Below are 6,000 nucleotides of genomic sequence, written 5' to 3' on the forward strand. Positions count from 1 at the left end.
CCGCCTGCACCCCCGGCTCGTCCAGAGGGACCCGCCGGCTCCTCGGGGGCACAGGGAGGGGAACGATCCCGGCTGGACCCCCGTTGTCCCTAAAGGACAGGAGCCAGCCGCCGGCAGGACATCCCGAGGGCTGGAGCCGCACTGGGGCTGAGTGGGGGTCTCGCTCCCACCCCGGTGCCCCGGGGACAGCGAGCACACCCTGGGGACAGCTGGGACATCGCGGCCCGCCAGGGACAGGGCAAATCCCCACCCCAGCGCGGGGCTCGGCGGCACCTCCGGCAGTCCCGGGAAGGATCCCTGCTCCCGCGGCTCCCGGCGCTCCGGGCGGAGTTCAGCACCCGGGACAGCTCCGGCTCGGCGCGGGGATCGGCTCATCCAGCCGGGACAATGCCCCCGCCTCCCGAAACCGCCTTCTCCCGGGAAACGGCATCCCCGGGGAGAGCTGTCCTCCCCCCGGCAGGATGGCATTTTGCAGAAGATGCCCCCCTGCCCCCCCCTAAAAACGCTCCCTCTAACCCCACTTGGGAGCGCGGATCGCACCCGGCCCCCGCACGCCCCGGCGGCGTTCGCTGCCCTCCCCGGGCTCGCTGCCGCCCGTCCCGGGCTCGCTGCCCGCCTGCCACCCCCGCACTCCGTCCACCTGCCCCGGGCACGCCGTGTGCCCTCCCCCGGAGCAGCCCCGAGCCCCGTCCCAACTTGCTGCTCCTCTGCGGGGGAGGGAGACTCCGCTCCGGGGCGAGCCGGGCTCGGAGGCGCTGCTGGAACTTTGCGGGGTGCGGAGGGACGCGGGGGGACACCCACGGCGTGTCCCGGGGCTGGGGGGCGAGCGGGAGCCGCGTCCCGGCAGGACCACCCGGAGCAGCACGGCGGCTTTCTCCGGGCACGTCCCACGCGTGTCCCCGGCTGGGCAGAGCCCTGCTGTCCGTCCCGGCAGGGCCGGGGTCCCGCCGCCGCCTCCCCTTCCCCCGGGCACGGAGCAGAGGCGCGGTCCCGGTGCCCGGAGGCGGCGGCGCTCCCGACGGGGCGCACGGTGCCGCGGCCGTTGCAAAGTTTCCCGGAGAAGCGCTGCCCGGTGCGGGGCCGGGGGGGCACCTACCGTGCGGCGGAGAGGAGCCGTGCCCGGCCCCGGCCCCGCGGCCGGCCCCGCATCCCTCCCGGCGGCTGGGCAGGGACGGAGCCCGGCGCGGCGCTGGGCTCCGCTGGGCTGGCAGGGGGGGAGCCAGTCCTCGCTGCGCCCCTTTATCCCAGCATCACCGAAACGAATCCGCTTTGACGTCCAACCAGGGTTTTTATGGGTGTGGAGCGAGCCGGTGCAGCCCTCATTAGGAGACACTCCGCTCTCCGAATCATACATCTTTTATATAACCTCATTTCCAGCGTGGCTCCTCTTCCCCCTCCCTCCCTGCCCTTGCCTGGGAGCGTCGCCCCCCCCGACCCCCCCCCGCCCTCCCCGCGAATCCCGCACCAATTAAAGAGCTCAGAGACACCCCCGGGCCATACTTGTTGCTTGGAAGCTCCGCTTCAACCCCGGCGGGCCTGACTCAGCCTGCCCCGGGCGGGCGGGGGGCTCCGCCTGCCCCGGGGGGCAACGCAGCGGTCCCCGGGACCCTTCCCAGCCCTGCTGCAGCCCCCACACCCCTGTCCCCAGGCAGGTTACGCTGCGGAAAATCCCCCTCTTCTCCTGCCAGCGGCAAGCCCCCGTGCCTGCTCCATGCCCAGGGCAGACACCGCCGTTCCTCCGGGATCTTCCAGCGCTCCCAGCCCGGATCCGGGCGCTGCCGGGACAGCCCCGCGCCTCAGCGGCCGGAGCTGGCCCCGGGCTGCACGAGGGGCAGGGAACAAAGGGTCCCCTCACCCCATTTCCCCTCCCGACTCTTTATCTGCCCCCAACACGGCCCAGAGCAGACCCAGGCTTGACATCAGTCTCCAGCCTTTGCGATTGTGCTCATTCCCATGGCAACAACAAACACACAATTATAGATATATAATATTATATAAACCCAGCGGGCTCTCGGGCAGGGCTCTGAGGTTCACCTGCTCCCGGCCCGCTCCCCAGCCCAGGAGGAGGCTCCCACGGAGCGCGCAGAGGTGTCCTGAGCCTGCCGGAGGTGCCCGGCCCGCGGGTGCCCGGCAGCTCCGGTGCCACCCGGCCCGGGCCGCCCCAGAGCCTGCCCCACCGCCTCGCCAGAGGCACGAACAGAACAACGCACGGCACAGCAGGAGATTCAATTACAGAACTTCCCACGGCGCGGGGGGAGCGGAGCGGCCCCGCTCCTGCCCGGCACACCGGGAGATCTGCAGGGGTGGAGAGGGGGAGAGCACGGGCAAATGCGGCAGCGGGAGCGGGGTTGCCTCCCCCGTCCCGCCCCTCCTCGCAGAGATCAGGCCGTGACACTGTCTGGGGCTAAGGAAAACGCGGCTGTGCCCGTTTAGAGCCAGGAGGGCTCATCCAAAAGCGGGCTAGCCAAGGACATCTGCTCTGGTCCCCGCGCAGGGAGGAGTGGGCACACCCCGGTGACAAAGGACTGGGTGACCCAGGCACAGGATGGCGAGGGGCAGCTCAGCCCGGGCTGGGAAAAGTCCAAACCCTTCTCCTTCCAGGGCTCCCAGCTTGGAGCCTCGGAGCTGCAGGGCTCTGCGGGCTGGAGCCGGCCAGGGAAGCTGGAGCAGGGCTGCTCGGAGAGCGGGGCAGGCAGATGCAGGCTCAGGAGGGGCTGCTGGCAGTGATGTCACCTGTTTGAGGGGGCCTGCACTGCCAAAGCCACCCCAGCACACGGCCACCAGCCCCTCCTGCCCCTCCTGCCAGCGAGGCAGATGCATCAGAGGAAGCAAAGCCCCGATCCGGGGGAGCAGAGCTCCCTGTGCCACTCCGGGACACGGCTTTGGAAGTCCAGCTCTTCCACCCACCACCCTCGGCAGCATCCCAGCCCAAGAACCAACCCAGGATCCCAGGGAACAGAGCTGTGCTCATCCACGGGTCACATCTCACATAGAATCACAGAGAGAATCACAGAGAGGATCACAAAGAGAATCACACAATGATAGAATCGCACACAGAATTACACCCAGGATCACAGAATCACAGAATCACAGAATCACAGAATCACACAATCACAGAATCACAGAATCACTGAATCATACAATCACACAATCACACACGGAATCACCAGGCTGGAAGAGATCTTTGAGACCATCGAGTCCAGCCCAACCCCAACACCTCACCTGGACCACGGCACCAAGTGCCACGTCCAGCCTTTTCTTTAAACACACCCTGCCAGGGCACGGCAGCACCTGTGAGGACGCTGCCTTCCTGTGAGGAGGATTTCCTTCCCCCACGGCAAACGGGGTGGGACAGGGCTCGTTTTGGGATCACCTGGAGCCTTGCTGCCGCCCGGAATTCCGTGCGAGCCGGGAGCAAAGTGTCCCCGTGCTGAGGGAGCCGCTGGCCTGTGCGTGCCCTGCGCTCCCCCTGCACCGGGAGCAGCCCCAGGTAGCCTTTCCCTCCAGCTGGAAGCCGTGAGTCAGCCGGGAAGGGAAGGGAAGGGAAGGGAAGGGAAGGGAAGGGAAGGGAAGGGAAGGGAAGGGAAGGGAAGGGAAGGCTCGGAGGCTCATAAACAACTGAGGAGGCAGAGGTTGGGCTGTGCACGGAGAAGGTGGAGCGAGACCCTCCCCAGCAGCACCGAGCCCCTTCCCGACACAGCGAAGGGCCGCACCTTCCTCCCCCAGCAAAAAGCGTCTGGGGACAGGATTTCTGCCCAGGGAGCGCGTCCCTGTCACCAGCCTCATCCTCCTCCCTGGGTAGCCGCGGAGAGCAGCCAGAGCTCGGGAGATCCCCCCCACTCCCAGCCCTGCCCACCCAGCCTCGTCCATGGAAGTTGCTTCCCCCTTTTCCCACAGCTGGGAGCAGATCCAAGCGCTGCCGCCCGGGAAGTTCTCCCCCAAAACTGCTCGGGAGAGGCAAGAGCCGCCCCCCTGCCCCTGACAGCGCTGCTCCCCTGGCAGCGGCTCAGCGCCGCTCGCTCCCGGCCATATGCCGCCAGAGGTTAGGGATAGAAACCAAATATAAACCCGGCACTTAACGCCCCGATTTCCTTCCCAGCCCGCCGATCCCGCTGCTGCCCCTGCGCCGCTGCCCTCGTCCCTCACCCACCTCTCTCAGGGGAGCGTGCAAGGAGCCGGATCCCTCAGGCGGAGCAGGGATGCGCCGGGAAGGAGCGGCTCAGGATGCTGGGCTGTCCCCGGGATCCTCGGGAACGCGTGGCCTCGGCACGGATCACACACACAATCCCCCCGGCAGCCGCGGCTCGGGAGTTACTGGGCTGCTGTTTCCACGCGGCTGGAAATGCGTGCGGGGGATTAGAGCCCGCGGACTAAAGGAAGGGCTGAACATATTTATACCAGAGCTTTAGGAGCTGTGGAGCGGCGCACACACCGCACACACGCGCACCAGCTGATAGCGGGGTCTGGCGCTGCCACTGCGGCGATTTGGGACAAATCCCAGGATTGTCTGCCCGTGCTCCAGTTTAGAGCGAGCGCCGATGCTGGGCTTTGCCTAGAGGTGGCAGTGAGCTTTCGCTCTTCCCTCTGCCATCTCCCCGAGCCCCCGGCACAGGCTGGGGAGTCCCGGGAGCTCTGGCGGGCTGGGGAAGGGTGGCACCGGCTGCTCCCTTGGGAAGCCTCCCTGTGCGGGGCCTCCTTTGGCATCGGGGCAAAGGCTGGGCGTTCCTGGGAGCCAGGCTCGGAGCAGAACCGGGGTCTGATCTAATCCTTCAAACCTGGGAGTTCACGGCCAGGGCAGATCGCTTTTGAAACATCCCCGGGCCAGCTCCCAGCTCCTCCCTCCCCATTTTTAGGGGAGAACTCTTTGCCCCCCCACTTCCAGAAGCTCCCGCAGCCCCTCAATGACCAGGCAGAGCTGTGACAACCTGAAACATCCCAGCACAACCCCCAGTATCCAACGGGACACCTGGAAACCCCACCAAAAGCCACTTCTGCGCCCCAAACCTCCCCGCCCTGGGGGTCGGAGCTGGAAAACGCCGCTGGAAAAGGTTCCTTGGGAGCTCCTCTGCTCCCGAGAGGGCACGAGGTGGGTGATGAAGGGTGATCTCTCTCTCTCACACGTGGGCACACACGCACGCAGCAAATCTAATAAAAAGATATTAGTCCGAGAGAATTTGGCTCCTGGCACTCAACGATCTCGAGCTTCATACAGACACCAAAGAAATGAGATTATGGGAGCACACAAACAAGGAATTCCAGGGGGATGAATTCATGTTTCGTCGCTGTTACAGGGGATGGAAGGACCTGTCTCTCTTCCCTTGCATTTCTTTTTAAATTCTAGTTCAAAATATGAACCCTCTCCCTCGAAACTCACATCTCCTCCAGCCCCAAGCCCCGCCACCTTCCCATCGAAATCCAAATTGCCCTCATTATCATTTTGAGGGCGCGTTCAAAGTTCAAGGACTTCTTGTAAATGCGGGGTGTAATTTAGATGAAAAAAAAGCCCCCACCCCTCTTTAAAACCTCGCTTGGCAGCCTGAAAAGGGGCTCGAGTCACTCCCGGGTTATTCAGATGCAAACCCTGTTTCGAAGCACAAGTGTCTGAGCTGAGCCATCCCCAGCAGCTGGAGGTTCGGGGGCAGATGCTTCGCAGCAGCGGCAGCAGAGCTCCACGGCTCCACTGGAATCAGCGGAATCGAGATCATTAAAGCCAGCTAAAACCAGCCAGTTCCCAGGATTTCGTGCCATCTGAGTCCCTGCTTCCAGCCCGTTCCTTTCCAGTGGGATCAGCCCCCCTCGAAGCAGCACCTTTGAACCTTTAGATCAATGCTTGGCGTAATTACAAACCAGGAAAATCACTGTCGTGTCGACCTTAAGCAGTGAATGTCGAGATTTAAACTGGGGTGGGGTTTTTTGTTTTGTTTTGTTTTATTTCAATGAAGTGACACATTTCTGAAGGCTGTGGGTTAAAGGCTCTTTTGAAAAGCCCCAAATCCCTAA

At 64.4% G+C, this 6,000-nt stretch overlaps 1 protein-coding gene across 2 annotated transcripts in view; it reads right to left on the minus strand.

Annotated features, from left to right (window-relative positions):
- NOS1 (nitric oxide synthase 1) overlaps nt 1-4,242 on the minus strand; it is a 60,653-nt gene extending 56,411 nt beyond the window's left edge. For both annotated transcript variants that reach the window (XM_040081039.2, XM_040081038.2), the window contains exon 1: nt 4,151-4,242. The gene's annotated coding sequence lies outside the window, so the exon portion shown is untranslated. The remainder of the gene's footprint in view (nt 1-4,150) is intronic.
- Between the last annotated feature and the right edge of the window lie 1,758 nt (nt 4,243-6,000).

This window comes from Hirundo rustica, chromosome 17 (assembly GCF_015227805.2).
Source record: "Hirundo rustica isolate bHirRus1 chromosome 17, bHirRus1.pri.v3, whole genome shotgun sequence".
Taxonomy (NCBI): domain Eukaryota; kingdom Metazoa; phylum Chordata; class Aves; order Passeriformes; family Hirundinidae; genus Hirundo; species Hirundo rustica.